The sequence below is a fragment of the Peromyscus leucopus genome, chromosome 10 (genome assembly GCF_004664715.2).
Source record: "Peromyscus leucopus breed LL Stock chromosome 10, UCI_PerLeu_2.1, whole genome shotgun sequence".
In the NCBI taxonomy this organism is placed as follows: Eukaryota; Metazoa; Chordata; class Mammalia; order Rodentia; family Cricetidae; genus Peromyscus; species Peromyscus leucopus.
This window is the reverse complement of record NC_051071.1, coordinates 84,810,258-84,831,734: the sequence shown is the minus strand read 5'-3', so window position 1 is coordinate 84,831,734 and position 21,477 is coordinate 84,810,258. Positions and strand designations below refer to the sequence as shown.

Genomic DNA, 21,477 nt, shown 5'->3' with positions numbered 1-21,477 from the left:
ATCAGGTAATTGGGAATTAAGTTTTTGTACTCTGGATGTACATAACAAATATTCATCCTTTAACCTCTTTGAAATCTACTGCAAATGACATTAAAATGTTTAAGTGTTCTGCCGTGAACCATGACCACACCTAACAGCGACCTTTGAAGTCTCCAAAAGGATGATGGGACCCCACAATGACAATTCCGCATGCACTACGATAATGCCACTAAGCTGACAAAAGCCACCTAAAGATCAGCTTTGGAATACAAACTGCTTAGGACAATTTTGAGGTAGCTAGCTGAGATGATCCAGCCTCACAGACTACTCCAGCCAGGACTTGAGACAAGCACTGCACTTTTCTATTACCCAGAGAATGGACAACAAATAATACGGCTACCTCTCCCAGGACTTGACAATTAACCCAAATTTTTCTTTTCAGGGTCCCCTAAAGATGCCATTGCCCCAGGCAGCAGGAAGTAATTTTAAGAAAACAACACCCACATTCCCAAGAGGTGGGGGTAGGTAGTTTTTGGTCTTTCAATGGGTTATGGATAATTGTCATTGTTTAGGGTGGTTGGCAACAAGTTGTATTGGTAAGGGTCAGGAAAAAAGCTGAACAAAGGAGATTAGATCCAGGGTTCTTGTTTTGGAAAGAAAAAGGGGGATATAGAAATGATAGGATAAAAGGATAGACTGCCTAGCAAGTGCAAGTCCCTGGGTTCAATCCTCAGCTCCAAAAAAAAAAAAAAAAAAAAAAGGATTATTGAATCTATTCTGAAAAATAAAGTGGGATATAGATATGATAGGATAAAAGGGTAGATTGTTAAATCTACTTTTAAAAAGCAACTACGTGTTTTAAATATTTTACATTGATACGGATCTTTGTATATTGACACAAATTTGAGTTATTTTTGTTAGAACATACTGTATATACATTTCTATTGTTGTTTAAACTATTATACCTATACAACTCATCTAACAATGTAATGCAAATTTCTAGTCCTTGAAAGTTATTATTACAAACTATTTAGGATAATAAAGAAATGCAGGTGAATAGCCACCTATTACAATCAAACTTGTCATGTTAGGCATGTTTTCAAGGTTAAACAGATATTTTAGATAAACAAGTGGTCTTCAAACACTTCAGAGATCTACAGAATATGGCATTTAAGATGTTTTAAGCCGGGGAGTGGTGGCGCACACCTTTAATCCTAGCACTCGGGAGGCAGAGCCAGGCAGATCTCTGTGAGTTCAAGGACAGCCTGGGCTACCAAGTGAGTTCCAGGAAAGGCGCAAAGCTACACAGAGAAACCCTGTCTCAAAAAAACAAACTAACATTCTGGGTTAGGTCCTCAGCTCCGACAAAAAAAAAAAAAAAAAAAAAAAAAAAAAAAGTTTTAATAACATAGGTTTTTTTTTTTTTTTTTTTTAAATGACAATGAGACATGTCTGCTCCTGGCAGCACCAGTCTACGTCAGAGATGATGAGCATCGAAGAAACTCCATATGCAGTTTACTTTCTTTGTGGCAAAAGTTAGCCACTGGGCAAAAAAGCACTCTTGCCTCGACTGCTGACAGTATGCTGTCCAAATTGGACAAACAGGACACAAAAGAATGACTGCCGAACTTTGCTAAGACAAGATGGGACAGCCCTTCAAAAATCCTGCTTCACAGATAAGTCTGTCAGATATGTTAGGCCTGTAGGCCGAAGATGGATGCCCCAGTGTTGCAGAGGAACCTTGTGTGACTGTCCAGGCCCCCAGCTGTCTCTGTCATTTCTCACATTTTTGGAAGTCACTTGCTTGCACTTCCTGCTTACTCAGGTAATATTTCCTTCTCTGGTCTCTGATGGAGTTGAAGACTAGATAGTTATAGTTACGGTTTTCCTTGTTAACAAATTCAGAAAAGAAACTCACTAAAGAGATATAAATGTTTTAGGGTTGAGAGACACTAAAAGATAGTTTTGGTGATGTAAGTTAGAATAGAAATTGAATTAGATACAACTTTTTGGACTCACCAAGATAGGATAGATAATGAAGTATTGTCTCTGAATTTGTCAAGTGTTTATGGACTAGACATTGTTAATGTATTTATTGCCTGTGTATATTGTATACAGTTATTGTAGTTACTGTATATAGTCTTTCTTATATTGGTTATAACCTTTTAGACAAAAAGGGGGAAATGTGATTATTTGGTTTGTGCTCTACCAAAGCTTGCCTGAAGATCAGAGGGTGGGGCTAGCCATTAGTTAACCACAGAGGTCTAGAGGTCTGTACCACAGGAAGTGATAAGGCAGGTAGAGATAGGAGCTCAGCTCCCTTTTTGGTCTGAGTGTTGGGGAATATTATTTTAAGGTATGTTACTTTTGTTTATGTTGCATTTGTTTAACTCTGTGAAACTGTGTTACTGTGCCTGTTTAAAACACTTGATGGTCTAATAAAGAACTGAACAGCCAATAGCAAGCAGAAGAAAGGATAGGTAGGGCTGGCAGGCACAGAGAATATATAAAGGAGAAATCTGGAAAGAAGGAGGACCCAGGGGACAGCAAGCCACAGAGTAAGAAACAAAAAAAAGGTATACAGGAATAGAAAAGGAAAAACCCAGATGCAAAAAATAGACGGGGTTAATTTAAAGTTAAGAAAAGCTGGCAAGAAACAAGCCAAGCTAAGGCTGGGCATTTATAATTACAAGTAAGCCTCCATGTGTGATGCATTTGGGAGCTGGATAGCAGGGTCCCCCTAAACAGTAAAAAGCAAAAACAAACAACAACATCTGAGGAGTTGTGGAGGTAAGAGGTGACTTTGACTGCTCCTTTATTTCTCTATCTTTCAGCATTTACCCCATACCTGACTTCAGGTTTTGATTATTAAGTCCAATTAGAATTCATGCTACACATGCCCAGTACTTACTGTTGCTTACGTATTAACATGTAGCAGCTCTTTCTCCAGCACCATGTCTGCCTACTTGCCACCATGTTGCACCATGATGATAATGGACTAAATCTCTGAAAATGTAAGCCACTCAATTAAATGTTTTTCCTTTATTGAATTGTCTTGGTCATGGTGTCTCTACACAGCAACAGAAACCCTAACTAAGACAGACAGACAGACAGACAGACAGACAGACAGACACACACACACACACACACACACACACACACACACACACACCAAACAACATAGGCAATCACCATTGCTGTGGTTTGTCCACTAGAATTAGATGGTAAGGTGCTATTGCTGAAAATCACACATGCTCTGGTTACAAGACACAGAGATATCAAGCTGGGCTGGAAGCTTCCGCTCTGCTGGTTAACCCTCACCGTGACAGAAGGTACTGTTGAAGAAAGAATTGTCAACAAGTCTAACTTAGCTGTGGACCTTGTATTCAACACTACTGACTGGCCAAGCAAGGTATGCCCACTGGCATAATAATGCCAAGTCAATAATGGAGATAACCAACCACTTTCTGATTGGATTTGACTTTTGTGGGGGGAATTCATGTCTGATAGTGTAGACTGAGTCAAAAGCCCATGGCTGGAGAGGCTATAGGCCCTAGTATGGAAGCTGCTATAGGCATTTTGCAGACATATGCCCATCAAACGGTCTTCAAAATAATTATGCTTATTCTATAGATAGTGCTACTATCATCTTTAGTCAGAGCAGCTTCTTTTTACAGTGGGCAGTGGTAATTTATAAAGACTCACAACTGGTTATAGAGTGACTAGGATAAATGACTGTTGAATATTCATCAATGAATGAGATTTCTACACCACCCTCTCCAAGGCTCAAGAAACATCCCAGTAAAGGGAGTGGAAAGACTCTAAGAGTGCCAGTGAGCTAGCTCAGTGGAAAAAACACCTGCCATGCAAGCCTAATGTCTTGAGTTCTATCCTTGAAACCATGATGGAAGGAGAAAACTGATGACTTCTGAAATTTGTCCTCTGATCTCACGTGCACCTGCACACATATACACACGTGTACACAGCTTAAATAAGTAAATGGAAAAGACATGGGGAACAGGGAAAAAAATAAGAATGTAAAAGTGAACCACAGCTTCTTCCTGAAGGCATTTTCTAGTCCTCAAAGCAATGGAGGGAGAAGTGAGGTGGTAGACACTTCTAGTACAAAGAAAAGGTGGGCTCTACTTTGGAGCACTCTGTAAATCTGCTGGAAATACTGAAAAGCAAGTTGCTGTTTCTGGGAGACTAATTCAAGTTCTTTGTCTGCCAAACAAGGAAACGTAAGCACCTTGAAATAAGGTACAAATTCAATACCAAGGATTATCTAGAAGGAAAAAATTGGAAGCCCTTTGTCTTAAGACTGTTAGCAGGTGCTGAGAGAAGGAAATGAACATTTTTTGACACACGACTCTGGCTCCAAATTGTCTCTAAAAATAGCTTTGAAAATAATTTGCCAAAAGACAAAGATTAGTAAGGCACATGATAATATTAACAAGCATCAACAAAAGTAACAATCAATGCAAGAACTAGGAACATATGCTGAAGCCAGAAAAACTGTAATACAATTACACTAGGGAGATAAGGTAAGCTCTGAAGCTCAACAAGGAAGTAGGAACTGTGTTGTGTCGTTTGGAAAACAAACCATCAGGAATTACAGAACTGAGAAACACTATAACCAACTTAAATACTCAACAGCAAATGAGACAGCTGAAGAACTTATCTAGAATGAAGCACAGAAATAAAAAAATACACGAGAGAGAAGATATACAAGTTCCAGTACATTGTTCTGAACAGAGGTTTCACTGGAGTCTAGAGGAGAAAGAAATAAGACAGAACAGAGGTAATGAAGAGGTATTACTTAGACCACAAATAGCGGCTTATGCCTATAGTTGCAATACTTGGAAGGCCGAGGCAGGAGGATTATAGTGAGTTCAAAGTCAGTCTGAGCTATACAGACACTGTCAAATAAGGGGGGCGGGGGGCGGCACGCAGGCAGACAGGGAAACAGATAATCCAACAAACATTCTCAGAACTGCTCACAGAATCTAACCCACTGGGCTTCCCAGTGAAGCTCAGCTGAGTAAGTTTGAATATTTTCAGAAGGTGGCCACAATTCTTTCACTCCCAGTATCTATGTCCTTTTGCAATTTGACTTTGTAGTTTTTCACATAAATTTAAAAAAAAGTTTATTTCCCCACCACATTCTAAACTTGTTGACCAAGAAAATGCAGCAGAAATGAAATGCCCATTCTGTCATTATCTTTGGAACCTTGTTGTCACATATTAGCCAACCAACTCACAAGGCAGAGCAGTGCACCTGGTCTGCAGCTCACTGTAGATGCAGTCAGTGCACCTGGTCTGCAGCTCACTGTAGATGCAGTCAGTGCACCTGGTCTGCAGCTCACTGTAGATGCAGTCAGTGCACCTGGTCTGCAAGCTTGCTGTAGATGCAGTCAGTGCACCTGGTCTGCAGCTCACTGTAGATGCAGTCAGTGCACCTGGTCTGCAAGCTTGCTGTAGATGCAGTCAGTGCACCTGGTCTGCAGCTCACTGTAGATGCAGTCAGTGCACCTGGTCTGCAGCTCACTGTAGATGCAGTCAGTGCACCTGGTCTGCAAGCTTGCTGTAGATGCAGTCAGTGCACCTGGTCTGCAGCTCACTGTAGATGCAGTCAGTGCACCTGGTCTGCAAGCTTGCTGTAGATGCAGTCAGTGCACCTGGTCTGCAGCTCACTGTAGATACATGCAAATGACTACTGTTTTAAGTCACTGGGAGTTAGGAGTTCATGATATGGGGCTATATGCTGGCTTGACTACTATGTGACTTCAGTTTCTCTGTGTTTGTGTGTGTGTGTGTATTCCTCCCCCTGGAGTCCCTCCCACTCTCAGAAGTCCTTTCTCACTTTTCCTAAATAAAGCTGTTTACTTTGAACAAATAAAAAGTATATTTTCTGCTTTTTCCTCCATATATAATGCTAATAACATTATCTACTTGCTCCATAGTGTTTGCACACAAACAGCATTTATTCTAGACATGGGAAATCACTAAAACTGTCCTGGAGGATTAACAGAGAACCAAAGAACTTGAGTTAGAAGGGCCTTTGAGGTTACTGTCTCTCTGCCACTGCAGACACTCATGCATATGCTCATTTTAACACATCTATTCCATTATTATTAAGAAAATTCTAATCCAAAGTATACCTCGCTGGAGCAGAGTACACTCTTATTTTTTCTTCTGAAAAAGTCTTCTCAGAAAGCAAAGGCAACTAAGAAGTCTTCTATTACTAATAACTTCTTTAAAATGAAATGTTAGTTGGTCCTGGCAGGGCACATTTGTAAACCCAGTTTGGGGGAACCTGAGGCAAAAGAATCAAGAAGGAGTTTGAGGCCAGCCTGGGCTACAAGAAACCCTGTCTCAAAACAACAAACAAACAAAAAGAAATGTTTAAACTGCAAACACCTCCCAGCCTTCTCTGGATTCCTCCCATACTCTAGAACTGGAAGGAAGAAGTTTTAAGGGTTGTATTTTCATAAGATTGATTCAACAAAGACCTATAACTCATACCCTGATATCTGACCTCAAAGAAACATTATTTTAAAAATAAACTACATTCTGGTCCGGGAAGTGGACAAATGAACAAACAATCTAATCTATGTCCAAGTAAAGGTAGGCTATTGCTGGGCCCAGGCAGACCAACTAAGCAAGCTCAGTGTGGGGATGGGTCTGAGTATGTGAGCAAGCATCCCGAAGTCACATCTAAATCAAATGTTGAAGACCAAGTAGGTTAGTCAATTGAGTTAAGACAGATCATCACAACAATTATTTTCACAGGGTCCCTTTCCAGTTCCTCTTTCTCTTCTAAAGGTTTTGACTTTTGGAGTTTTTAAGATAGGATCTCATTATATAGCCCTGGCTGTCCTAGAACTCAGAGATTGATCTGCCTGCTTCCAACCCCCAAGGGCTGGAATTCAAGGAGCGCACCACTACCCCTGGCTTCTAAAGTTTTTCTTGAAAAGAGATTTATTTACTTTTATGTGGTATGTGAGTGTTTTTGGCTGCATGTATGTCTGTGCACCACATACGTGTCTGGTGCCCTTAGAAGTCAGAAAAGGATCCCCTAGAACTGGAGTTATAAAGGTTGTGAGCCACCATGTGAATGCTGGGAACTGAACCCAGGTCCTCTGCAAGAACAGTAAGTAGTCTTAATAGCTGAGACATTGCTCCAGTCTTCTCTTCGAAAGCTTCTAAAGTAAGAGGTAATAAATATGCATGTTATATGAAAAGAAAAGGCAGCCTATATCTGCAACAACAACAAAAAAAATGCTTTTTATATGGCCAGTTTCTTATACTAAATTTGGATAATTGTCTATTCAATATCAGAAAGCACTTCTAATTGAGTTTTGGTTTTTGGTTTTTGGTTTGTCCGTCCCACCCCACTCCCACCCCCCGAGACAGGGCTTCTCTGTGTAGCTTTGGTGCCTGTCCTGGATCTCGCTCTGTCGGAACAGGCTGGCCTCGAACTCAAGAGATCCACCTGGCTCTGCCTGGGTTCAATTAGTTCTGTCCCCTCCTGGCTATTTACTGATTTAACAATATTTCTTGAACAGCACACTGCATGGGAACCGAGGGCAGTAGCATTAGGAATCTTGTACTTCCTAATTCCTTAATGTGGAAGCTGTTGTTTCTCAGTTCCCAATATGAAAACCTTAGATGGACAGATGTCTCCGGTGTTTACAAAGGTATGTGGCTGGAAAACTGTTTTGTTAGGAGGGTAAACATCCAAACACAGGGTTTCTCTGTGTAGTTTTGGTGCCTGTCCTGGATCTCACTCTGTAGACCAGGCTGGCCTCGAACTCACACAGATTCGCCTGTGCTGGGATTAAAGGCGTGCACCACCACCGCCAGCCCCTAACACATTCTTACTGGTAAATACCCAGAGCCAAGGCCAAGAATATTCTAGAAAGCAGCACTGAGGGCTGGAGATGGCTCAGTGGTCAAGAGTGCTTGCTGCTTTTCCAGGGACCCTGAATTCAACCCCCAGCACCCGTCAGGTGGCTCACAACCACCCGTAACTCCAGGGCCAGGGGGTGACGCCCTCTTTTGGTACCCATGGGCTCCTGCACACAGACGGCACTCACACTCACACACGTAAATAAAAATAATAAACTGCATCTTAAGACAAGAAAGAAAGCAACATTGAGGGAGGACGCCCCAGCTAGCTAGGACTGCATGGCCTACCATTTACCAAGCCAATTATTTAAACTCACGTGGTAAACTACCACAGTAACAGTGACTCACACCACCCTTGTCCATATTCCTTTGCAGTATCACTTGGCTACTAAAAAGTGAGTGGTACATTCCATTTCCTTTTCCCGTGAGCCCGGGCTGGTTTTGTTATTGTTTTCATCAGTCTTACAGAGTTGATGGGAAACTTCTTAACTAGCCTCAAGCCTTGCAGCTTCCATTCTCACCCAGGTAGAACACTCTGATGGAGGAAGTCCCAGAAGAAAGCCAGAGCCAAACTATGGAATGAGCATAAAAGACCCTGCCAACAATCAGATATCTACACAAGCCCAGCCCTAACAGAACTGCCAGCCAAATTAATCTGCATAGTTGAACCAGGTAAGATCAGGGATACAACCCAGGCAACACCAGAATCCTGAGGGGGAAAAAGAACTTTTACACCACTAAACTGTGTATTGATTAAGCAGCAATAGACAAAAGAAACAACCCACTGGAGGCATACTGCTGTTTATCTCCACTTCAGCTTATGAAGTAGATAGAAAGTCAAAGTTCCAGAAGTCTTTCCAGTTGGAAAAGCTGTGTCTTATCTGATAACTGATACGTTTTCTGTAATACAGTGGAGAAGCAAACGAAATACAAGAGAATACACAAGCTAGCTTTACTTTCATCCAAATCTATAATTATAAAGTATTAATACACGTAAAAAAAAAAAAAGACTAAACAATGAAGACATAGTCAACTATTTGCAACTCCTGGAATAAGTCTGTTTGTATTTACCAAATGCTTAACAGTAACAATTCTATGACGTTTTCTATATACCAGGGACTGAATCAGTTATTTAAGTGTGGTAAGTACATAGACACACTCATTTTTTTGAAATCAGATAAGACTAAGTCTCATTTAATTATACTACCATTTTTTTAAGCAGAAAAATGAAGCATAAAGTAGTTAAGCCCAGGGTATAACTAAATTTACCAGCGGAAAAACAGCACAGCCGCCACACAACATACACAGCATTTCAACGTGCAGGCCTGAGCAAGAGTATCCCACCAATTAAACTAACGTGCTCTCAGCAGAAAGAGCCGGGCTCGTCCTTAATCCCAGGACTCCGGAGGCAGAGGCAGGCGGATCTCTGAGTTTGGGGCCAGCCATGTCCACAGAGTGAGTTCCAGGACAGCCAGGGCTACACAGACAAACCCTACGTCGAAAAACAAAAAACAAACGAACAAAAAAAAAACGCCTTTCCGCAGAAAGCAAAGCTGTGAAATCTACCAAAAGAGAACGACTTAAACTGTTCCACGACGACTACCTGGGGGAGCTGACACGTCTCCAATTCTGACGTGGAGCAGACCTAAGCATTCTAAGGGTTCGACAAAATTCCTAGGCAGCCTACGGAAACATCACTGTTCTTGACATCCTAGGCCTAGGGCAGTCTGCCCGTGTTCTCTTCTACGGAGTTGGTGACAGACTGAGCACCCAGAACAGAAAGGACCCACACACGCTTAGGAACTTGAGAGGTGCTGGACGTCATGACAGCGGCCATACCTCCTCGGCCCCCCTGTCATCCTGGAAAGCCTTCTCTTAAAAACCAAACACAAACAAACAAACAACTCTGCCTCGAATCGTACAATTATAAATGTATCTCCAGCAAGGCGAGGGCGGAGGCGGCCGCAAGCCCAAGTCAAACTCGGTGTGGCTGGGCCGGCCGGAGACGCTAACGAAGGCGGCCACCGCCGAGGGAGGCAGCCGTCATCTTCCTCGCCACGCTTCCCGGGGCCAAGGGAACCCACAGAGGACGCTATCAAGGACTTGAGACGCTGGCGGTCGGCCCGGGTCTCGGGGCGCTCAGGACCCAGCACACGGTCCCCTGCAGGGCTCCGCTGCTCCCTGCATTTACCGCCAGAGCCGCCTGGAGGCCCGCCCCCCTGGGCCTACCACCTCGGCCCCAGGCCCGGGGGCCTCCGCCACCCCCGGGAGGGTGAATGGGTGGCTTCGCTCCCGCCTCTGGACTCCCAGGGAGTACTCACTTGCCCGCCAGATCTTTATGGGAGCCGCTCGAATTCATGAGCTGGGCCAAATCCTGTCGCACGGCAGCCGCCATCTTTCTCCCAGCGCAGCCACGGCGGCGGGACCTCTCGCAGCCAAAAAGGAAACGAGCGCGGTCCTCCAGGATGCGGGCAGAGGGAACCCGGAGGGGCCATAGAGTCGCGCCTTGACGGGCCAGAGCGCCGGGTCTGGGAGCCGGCATTGGCTCCGCCCTCGGGCTTGAGTGACACGGAACTCCTCTCCTCCGCTTTGAGACCCGCCCAGGCCTCTCGAGGGACGCCGGCTCTCACGCTCCGACCTGGGATTGGCTGAAGGGCCTGAAGGCGTGTGCCTTGTGCAACTACAGGAAGGGCCCGGCCCGTTAGAACTAGGGCGGCGGTTGTCAGTTCCGGGCGTAAGGATGATCGTTCTCCCCTTCTTTTTTAAGGCCTCCCTTAAACTACCTGGGCTAAGGAACGAGCTGTGTGTGGTTTTTATTTCCAGGCACTATAGTCCAACACTGAGAAAACAAACAAACAAAAACCCCAACACACACACACACAAACACACACACACACACACAATTTACCTGGGAGAGAATGCACCATGATCAAGAAAATGACCCTCCCAGGACAAGGCTGCACCATTTAGGTGTGCCGGTGTCTGCGTGTCGTTCCCCCCCACACACACACAAACCCACACCTGTGAGAAACTCAGCCTGCATACTTTGTGATAATGGTGGACTGCTTTCAGCTCATTCCCCTAAAATAAAAACAATAAATAAGAAATAAATATTTTTTTTTTTTTAAAAAAAGCCAAGCTGTAATACCAGAGCTCCAGAGGTGGAGGCAGGAGAATCAGGAGTTCAAGGCTATGTCCCTGAATTTAGTGAGTTCAAAGCCAGCTTGGACCACCAGAGACCCAGTCCCACAAAAGTCTAAGATACAGATTTCATGTACACACACTCCCCTTTCTCTGTTGCACCCTGTATCTTTTAAAAGTATTGGTCACATATCGCACTTTGTTCAGAACAATGCTATTGTTCATCTATTGTCCTGAAGTAATTATTAGTGATACTGCCTTCGCTTTAGAAACTGTTACTTGAATGACAAGTTATATGGTCATCTTACTTTTACATGAGACTGTATTAGTACATTATTCATGTATTCTTACAAAACTTTCCAAAAGTACAATCAAATTAATGTAAGACTTGGTATTCTCTTCTTTTCACAATAACACAGCTTGTTGGTCTGCCTTTGGTGTTTTCACTTTTCAGGTGATCTAGCCATATAAGTCCAGTTCTTTTTTTTTTTAATCTTTATCCTTAAAAGTAGTGATGATAAATTATATTTAGTCCTTGCTAATTATATTTAGCAACAATGGTGCAGTGAATAACCTTATATATGCATGATTTAAGACAGCTGCAAGTAAAATACACTCCCAAAAGTGAATCAAGGTACACACAGTTTGGGGCAGATATTGACAAATTGCACTCTGCAGGAGGATTCTAGTATTTTGTCCTCCAGTCAGATATATTTAGGATTGCAATGCAATTTCTTTTTGTTTTCTTTTTTGTTTTGTTTTGAGACAGGGTTTCTCTGTGTTCCCCTGGCTGTCCTTGGACTCCCTCTGTAGACCAGGCTGGCCTTGAACTCACAGAGATAGGATTGCAATTTCTTACAGACTTACCTACAACAAATACTAAACTGAAGCATTTTACCATCCTGGTATGTTATAAATGGCATCTTCTCTCTACTGGAAAGGGCACAGAACAAGGGAAACAAAGGAAAATAGAGATTATCCACACCAATCCAATCATGTTCTTTTCACAAGGATGCTTAGCATCACTGAGACTGGAAACTTACTTCCCAATAAGGTTTTTAAAGGGGGGCTTATGCCCACAAAACAGTAGGTCAGGTCTGTTGGCACAGACCTCTTAAGGACTGCCTAGAGTACTTAGTGGGACCCTGTCTAAAAATAGCAAGTAAAAAGAAGACTAGGGCTATACTTTATACCTAAGTGGTAGAGCATTGGCTTACCATAAATGAGGCCCTAGACTAATTCCCAGTCCAAGAGTGAGGGAGAGGAAAAAATGAAGGAAGAAAGAAGAGAGAGAGATGGACCAAGGGGATGAGGGATGGAGGGAATTGGCCGTCTCTACTACAACCTGTCCATCTGACCACCTAAATATCTGTGTGTCCTTTTCACAGTAGAATAGCTTCCTTCCTTCCCCAAGGAAGAGAGTTCAGCTTCCCACACAGGGTTAGCAAAAAAAAAAAAACCAAAAAACAAAAAACAAAAAAAAAAACCCTACAATTTAAAGAACTTCAGTTGAATATACTTTTTTATTTTAGCACTTTTCAAAATAGAGTAAATGTTCCAAGAAGAGGCACATAGTTATATAGAAACCACCACCAACAACCCCAAAAAAAGAAGACACGGGGAAAAGTGAGCCTGGCATAGGAGGTGGTGCCTGCAATCCCAGCGCTCAGGCAGCTGAGATAAGGGGACTCACACAAGTTTAAGGCCATCCTGGACTACATAGTGAGTTCCAGGCTAGTCTGTACCACAGACTGAGATCCTGTCTCGAAGGGAAAGGGAAAGTGGTTTGGCTATTTCAAAGTTGTTTTCTTTGTAAGACGGGACCAAAAATATAATTTGAAAAGTCCCAAGTTATTTTGGGTTGATTTAGTTTTTTGTTTTGTTTTGTTTTTGAGATTGGGGAGGGGGGTTGTTGTTTTGTCTTTTGTTTTGTGAAAGTATAGAACGTTGAAGAAGTTTCATCAATATGCTAATTGAAATTGTTTGTTTGACAATCTCTTTAATCGTATGTCTCTGAAGGTGAAATAAATAGCTTGATGATATATGCTTCTGTGAGTCATTCTATTTTTGAATTCTAGCCTAGTCTTTAGGGGCAAGAGTGGGAGCTTGGTCCAAAGCAATGGGATTCTGTGATTTTATGTGACATGTTTACATCTGCTAAAAGTCTAGGATGTTAAAACAAAACAAGACAAAAAGGTTCCTGAGGGACTGGAGAGATGATAGCTCAGTGGTTAAGAACGCTTGCTTTTCTTGCAGAGAACCTGGGTTCAATTCTCACCATCTATATGGTGGCTCACAACTGCCTGTAACTCCACTTCCAGGGGATCTAATACCATTTCTGGCCTCCTGGAGCTCCCACACAGAAGTGGAACACATAAGCTCATACAAGCAAACACACATACACATGAAATAAAAAGAAATCTTTCAAAAGTAATTTTTAAAGCACCGGCTAAGGGGCTGGGGAGATGACCAGTGCATAAAGAGTTTAATATACTAGGAGTTTGGATTCCCAGCGCCCACGTAAAAAGTTAGTCTACGTGAGGTAAGTCCTGAAGGCTTGCTGGCCAGCCAGTCTAGCTGAAAGAGGAAGCTTGCAGTTTTGTGAAAATGAGGTGAAGACAGATGTAGGAAGACCGCTGGCCTCCACATGTGCATGCATGGGTGAGTACACATTCACACACTAGTGCAAAATCATAACAACACAGACTCACTCTCAAAGTTTCTAATTTACTATGCAGCTTAGCAATCTCCACATGATTAATTTTTGTTTATTGTTGAGAATGCTCACCTTTTTGCTTAACCAAACCCTCTTTGGCATATCAGGATTGCCAATATCATTGCCTGCTGCACTCTGGGGGGCATTTATTAAGTAGAATAAAGATCAGTTGAATGCAGGGAAGTGATAGTAGAGCTGATAACCAGGACAGCTACTGAATGATTGATAGAAGGGCGGCATACACATTGCCAACTCACCGAGCAAAGAAATGATTCATTCCCCAAGCAGCACTGAAAAGAATGGCCAGAGAATTTATCATACTACTTAAAACAGTGCTCAGCTTAAAACCTAGGGATTGTTTGCTTCTAGAATTTTCCATGTAGCATTTTCAGTTAACTACAGGTAATTGAAGTCTCTGAAAGTAGAATCAGGAAGGTGTGGCACAAACCTCGACACTGTCGTACCTCAAATACGCCTTCTTGATCTCCTTGGGGTCAAGCATGTGTGGTGTAGTGGGTGTGTAAGGGGTTGGATGAAATTAAGAGTTACTATAATTAAGGAGATGTTGAAGTTCCTTAGGGCTTGAACAACCGAGGTCTTTTCTGTTTTTTTTTTAATATATATTTTTTTACATTTTATTTAGATTGTATGTATGAGTGGTGACGTAATAGGTGGTGACTGTGGCTGTTCTGCTTCTCTGATCTTTCAACTTTCACCCTGATATCCGGCTCTGGGTTTTTTTTTGTTGTTGTTGTTGTTTTTTTTTTTTAATTAAAAGACCATCTAAGATTTGAACAACATATGAGTGCTCTGTATGCCAGAAGAGGGCAACAGATCTCGTTATAGATGGTTGTGAGCCACCATGTGGTTGCTGGGAATTGAACCCAGGACCTCTGGAAGAGCAGCCAGTGCTCTTAACCTCTGAGCCATCTCTCCAGCCCCTCTGAGTTTGTTTTTACTATGGTTTCTTTGGCTTTCAGAAAGCTATAATAGTTTGCTTCCAGACAGTCCTGATGCCCAGTGTTCTTTCTAGAGGTAATTGTTAAACCTGCCCTAGTTGGTTCATTCCACACTCACATTCCCTTCCCCTCCCCTCTCCCACCCCCTCCCCACCCCACTTTAACAGTTTCCTTCATAGTTAACTGTCTGGGCATTCCATTGCACTGACGTGGATCTCCTGGACAAAAATCATAAGGGTAGCAAACATCAGCATTACAACACACAGGTTTGGGAGTTTCCAGAATCTACTGGTTCCTGAGAGTTCTCTGGCTAAAGATAGGTACCACATCTGTCAAACAATGTTGACAATCTTATCAAAAGTGACAGTTCCAGGGCTAGAGAGATGGCTCAGCAGTTAAAAGCACTGTCGGCTCTTCCAGAGGTCCTGAGTTCAATTCCCAGCAACCACGTGCTGGCTCACAGCCATCTGTAATGAGATCTGGCGCCCTCTTCTGGTGTGCAAGCATGCATGCGGACAGAACACTGTATACATAATTAATAATTAAATCTTTTTTTAAAAAAGTGACAGCTCCTCTGTGTTGAGTGTTTTCTGTTTATTTCTACCCATTGGTTGTTCCTCGAGGGAATCTGAAGATGGTGGCTGAAGCAGGAGGTGCGACTTCAACGTGGGCTCCCGTTAGAATGAGCAGTCCCAGTGTGCTTTTCAGACTCACCCAGTCACCATTTGCCTTGGTGATGCTATCCCCAGGATGTTTTCCCCCTGACAACAGACAAGGGGAGGGGGCACTGGTCTTGGAGACTCAGGAAGATGTGGCACAGACCTGGACACTGGTGTGCCTCAGATACACCACCTTGATGTCACTGGGGTCAAGTGGAAATGGGATAGTAGAAGTATCCGGCACTGAATGAGTCCAGATTCTGAAGAACACTGCATCTAAGCCACAGATCAAAACCAACATTTTGTGTGTGTGTGTGTGTGTGTGTAAGTGTGTGTGTAAGTGCGTGTGCAGGCGTGTGTGTGTGTGTGTAAGTGCGTGTGCAGGCATGTGTGTGTGTAAGTGCATGTGCAGGCATGTGCGTGTGCAGGTGTGTGTGTGTGTGTGTGTGTGTGTGTGTGTGTGTGTGTGTAAGTGCGTGTGCAGGCGTGTGTGTCCGGTGTCTTCTACCAATCTCCACCTTACTTTTTGAGGCAGGGCTTCTCACTGAACCCAAAGTTCACCAAGTGGCTTGACCAGCCAATTGATGATCCACCTGTCTCTGTTCCCAAGGGACTGTGGACTTGAACTCAGGTCCTCATGTTTGAATGACAGGCATCTTACCCATTAAACTCCCTAACACCAATATATTCTTTGTTGGTGTTGTTGTTTGAGTTAGGGTTTCATGTAGCTCAGGCTGGCCTGGAATTTGTATGTAGCTGAGGATGATCTTGAGGTTTTTGATCCTCTGGCCTTTACTCCCTAACAGCTGGAATTATATGCACATGACACGACTCCTAGCTGGGCAATCTACTGTGTGTGTGTGTGTGTGTGTGTGTGTGTGTGTGTGTGTGTGTGTGCGCGCGCGCGCGCGCGCGCATGTGTGTGTGTGTGAGCACACACATTCGTTCATTGGAGGATCCACCTACCACAGCCCAGGACGGGGTTTACATAGCGCACCATGTGTCCTGCCGTGGGCAGCTGTTACAGGGGTTGGGGTCCCAGCGTGTCAACTCAGGTCCTCACAGGCACCCAACTGAGCTGTTTCCTGAGCCATAGCCAATGCATTCTTGTTTTTTAAATAATTTATTTGTATTTTACGTACATTGGTAGTTTGCCTGCATGTATTGAAAGAATAAAAAAAAAGAAAGGTGAAGTGGGCACCTCTCGGCGGGCCCTGCCAAGGCACGCCACTAAGCAAACACTCCAGAGTTCGTGCAAGAGGTTTATTGGGGGGGGGGTGAAAGAGCTAAAGGCCATGTCAGAGTGGGGACATATGAGAGGCAGGCAGACAGACAGACAGAGAGACAAGGGAGAAAAGAGAGGAAGAAGAGAGGGAAGGAAGGAGAAGAGGCAAGAGAGCGAGCACCTGGGGGGCACTTCTATGGGGTGCACATGTCACATAGCTAAGGGTGGAAAGGCACTTGGCCATAGGTGATGTCATAGCTGCTTTGGCGGAGGCAGGAAACTAACATGTCTGTTTGTGGGAGGGTGTTGGATGCCCTGGAACAGGGGTTACAGACAGTTGTGAACTACCATGTGGGTGCTGGGAATTGAACCCCAGTCCTCTCTATGGTTAACTAATGGCTAGCTCCACTCTCCTTCAGGTAAGCTTTGGTAGAGCACAAACAAAACATCATCACATTTCCCCTCTTTTTGTCTAAAATAAAATGTTATAACTAATATAAGAAAAATTATATGCAATAAGTACAATAACTATATACAAATATATACAGGCAATAATTACATTAACAATGTCTAGTCCATTAGCATTTGACAAATTTAGAGAAAATACTCCAATTTCTACCCTATCTTGGTGAGTCCAAAGTCTTGTACCTAATTCACCTTCTATCCTAACTTGCATTACCAACCTATCTTTTGATGTCTCTCAAACTTATACACTTTACACCTCTTTTGTGATTTTTCTAAATTTGCTAACTAAGAATATTATAATTATGACTATAACTATCTAGTCTTCAACTCTATCAGAGACCAGAGAAGGAAATAATATTACAAGAGTAAGCAGGAAGTACAAGCAAGCAACTACCAAAAATGTGAGAAATGACAGAAACAGCTGTGGGGCCTGGATAGTCACCCAAGGTTCCTCCACAATGTTGGGGCATTCATCTTCAACATACAGGTCTAGCACATCTGACAGACTTATCTGTGAAGCAGGATTTTTGAAGGGCTGTCCCATCTTGTCTTAGCAAAGTTCGGCAGTCACTTTCTTTTATGTCCTGTTTGTCCAATTTGGACAGCATACTGTCAGCAGTCGAGGCAAGAGTGCTTTTTTGCCCAGTGGCTAACTTTTGCCACAAAGAAAGTAAATTCCATATGGAGTTTCTTCGATGCTCATCATCTTCTCTGAAGTAGATCAGTACTGCCAGGAGCAGACGTGTCTCATTGTCATTTTTAAAAAAGAACCTATGTTATTAAAACATCTTAAATACCATATTCTGTAGATCTCTGAAGTGTTTGAAGATCACCAGTATATCTAAAATATATCTCTGTTTGACCTTGAAAACATACCTAACATGACTACAAGTTTGACTTGTAGGTGACTAACTACTCACCAGCATTTCTTTATTATCCTAAATAGTTTGTAATAATAACTTTCAAGGACTAAAAATTTACATTACATTGTTAGATGAGCTGTATAGGTACAATACCTTGAAGAAGAGTAGAAATGTATATACAGTATGTTATAATCAAAATAACCTTAAATTTGCATCAATATACAATGATATATACATAATAATATCAAAGTAAAATATTTAAAACTAGTAGTTGCTTTTGGTTTAAAAGTAGATTCAATAACTACCTTTTTATTCTATGTCTATATCTCCCCATTCTTTTTATTTATTTTTTAAATCAATAAAGGTTCTATTTGAACAAGAGAGACCTTTTGTTTTTTGTTTTGGATTTTTTCTTAATGATTTATTTATTCTTATTTTATGTACATTGATGTTTTGCCTACATGTATGTTTGTGTGAGGGTGTCGAATCCCCTGGAGGTAGAGTTACAGGCAGTTTGTAAGCTGCCATGTGGGTGCTGGGAATTGAACCCAGGTCCTCTGGAAGATCAGCCAGTGCTCTTAAATGCTGAGCCGTCTCTCCAGCCCCTCCTCTTTCTTTTTAGAATGATGTCCCTGAATCTAATCTCCTTTGTTCAGCTATTTGCCTGATCATTACCAAAAACAATTTGTAACCAACCCTCCTAAATGATAAGAAATATCCATAACCCACTAAACAACCAAAAATCACCCAACCCACCTCTTGGGAATGTGTGTGTCATGTTCTTAAAATTACTTCCTGCTGTCTGGGGGTGATGGTATATTTAGGGGACCCTGAAAAAAATTGAGTTAATTTTCAAGTCCTGGGAAAGCTAGCTGTATCATTTGTTGTCCAGTCTCTGTGTAATGGGAAAATGCAGGGCTTGCCTCAAGTCCTGGCTAGAGTAGTCTGTAAGGCTGGACCATCTCAGCCAGCCACCTTGAAATTGTCCTGTGCAGTAGTTTGTAGTCCAAAGCTACTCTTTAGGTGGTATTTGTCAGCTTAGTGGTATTATCATAGTCAAGTTAGAATCGTTATTATAGGGTCCCATCATCTTTTTGGAGACTTCAGAGTTCACTGTTAGGAAAGTTTATCTTTCGCTGTAGAAAACTTAAACATTATTAATATCAAAATGGTAAGTTTAAATTTTAAGATAGTACTGTACCTTAAGAAAAGTTTTAAAGAATCAAAATAAATTTGAAGGATAAGAGATTTGTGATAATGATGGTCCCTCAATTTTGGTTTTCTTCTGTCTCATACCAGGTGACTCTTCTGATATGAAATCGAGACTCTGAATTTTCTTTTAACAACATACTTGGGTTTAGAGAAGGAGAGAGCCATGCTCCAACTCCAAAGCCAGCTTTAATTTTTAATTGAACTGGGACTACAAAAAGACCATTTGCATTATGTGTCTGTAGAGAATATCAGAAATAAATATTTAGAAAGATTTATGAAATTTTATCAATAGGCCAATCTACTCCTTTCCTTGGCACATATTCTCTGGATGATTCATCCTTTTTCTTCAGATGTCTCATTTATCCAGTACTCTTCAGATTCCTTAGTTGGATGCCTTCATTCTCCTGGAAAGACAAAAACAAAACCCTGCCCCAACCCCAATTTTGGGGAGTTTCTCTTTTGGTAAGTTATATCTTATTAAATGAAAAGCATTTGTTAGTCTTATAAGTTAGTTTAGATTGAATGGTCATGCTGGTTGATACATTAAGTCCTTTAATTACTCTAGGAAGAAAATTCCCCCCACAGTGAATGACTGAACCAAATTTGACATGGTGGCCTACAAGACATTTCCCAATGGAAAAGGGTTACCCTGTCTGTCCTTTGTTGATCTGCATTTATTGGTCCAATGTCAGTATTTGCATACTCCAGAAGGGAAGGGCCTTCTGTTTGGATTATTCCTAGAAAAAACATTGTTTCTAGGAATGCCCTGTCTACAATCCCTTTTTAGGTGACCTTGTTTGCCACAATTAAAACACCTAACATTTTGATTTTTCTTCAAGCCTCTGGAAATCACCTCTTCTATTCAAGCATCACCATGGTTATGAGATTCAATATTGACTGTATCTGAGATCCATTCCTCTATGGGTGCTGATTTTGCCTTTAAAGGCCCAATTTCCCTTTTGCATTGTGGATTAGCATTTTCAAAAGCCAGAGATTCAATTATTATTTGTCTAGCTTCTGCATTTGATATTCTATTTGATATTCATTCTATTTACAGCTGAAGTCAATCTTTGTAAGAAATCAGTGAAAGTTTCTTTTGGACCCTGTATAACTTTAGTAAATGACCAGTTCTCTTTCCAACTTCTTCAATTCTGTCCCAAGCATTCAAAGTTGCTGCACAGTATAGTTCCAGAGTGTAACCCTCATATAGAGACTGTCTTTGTACATCAGCATAATCACCCTCTCCAAGAAGTTCGTCTTCAGAGATTTCCATACCTCTAGCCCTACTTCATTGTTCAATGGTCGTAGTCTCATCTTTCCTCCAAGTCCTCCACTGTAATTCAAGACTAGGTTCCAATATTGCTGTGACCAAGTCTCTCCAGTCTTGCCGGACAATTCTGTTACTAGTTGACCATGAATTTTAACATCTGCTTCACAAAAGGTGAATGTACACTATATGAGACCATTGCTTCCTTAAATCTCCTCAAATGTAACATTTCCACAGAAGTCCAGTCAGCCCTTACAAGCCTTGGGGATATCCGTCATTTGACAGTTCCTTTGTGGTGACTGGATAAATTAAGGTTGGTTGTTTGAAAACCTTGGGCTGTTCCACTCTAATTTTATAATGTAATGCTGAGGTTGGTTCTCCTTTAAATTTCTCTGTCTGTGTCTGTATTATCTCTATGATCTGTTTTAATAAGTTTTTCTAAGGCCTGTATCTTGGCACTCATAACAACTATTTTATAAATAAACCAAGAATTATCAAACTGATAAGCTTTATATTCCTGTTTCCTCCTCGAAAGTGCTGGGATCAAAGGCATGATCCTCCTAGTGCTGGGATTAAAGGTGTAATCCACCATTGCCCGGCTCTATTTCTCGTTTAGACTGGTTCAATCTGGTGTTGCCCAGGGTGGCCTTGAACTCATGATCTTCCTGCTTCTTCCTCCCAAGTGCTAGGATTAAAGTGTGTGCCACCACTGATGGCCTCTATGGTTACCTAGTGGCTAACTCTGCCCTCTGATCTCCAGGCAAGCTTTATTTGTCAGAACACACACAGAATATCCCACAACCATTGTTACAATTGATGACAGCCAGAATGCTAGGGATTCTCTTTCTGTTGTATTAGTGATTTTGTCCTTTTCCTTGGACAGAACTAGAAAACATGTATTTTAAAGGTGAAATAATGCATGAGTTCATACAGATACTTCCAATCCTAACCTTGTCAGGGTTACACCAGTATCTTCTAATATTCACAGCCAGAGTCCCAGTTAACAAGTATATTAGGAAACCGAGATTCAGGATATCCCATAATCACTCATTATATTTGCCTCACACTAGGCTTCCAAAA

General features: G+C 42.0%; 1 pseudogene; it reads right to left on the bottom strand.

Annotated features, from left to right (window-relative positions):
• The window catches only part of LOC114691763, a 31,403-nt pseudogene extending 20,956 nt beyond the window's left edge, over positions 1 to 10,447 (bottom strand).
• Between the last annotated feature and the right edge of the window lie 11,030 nt (positions 10,448 to 21,477).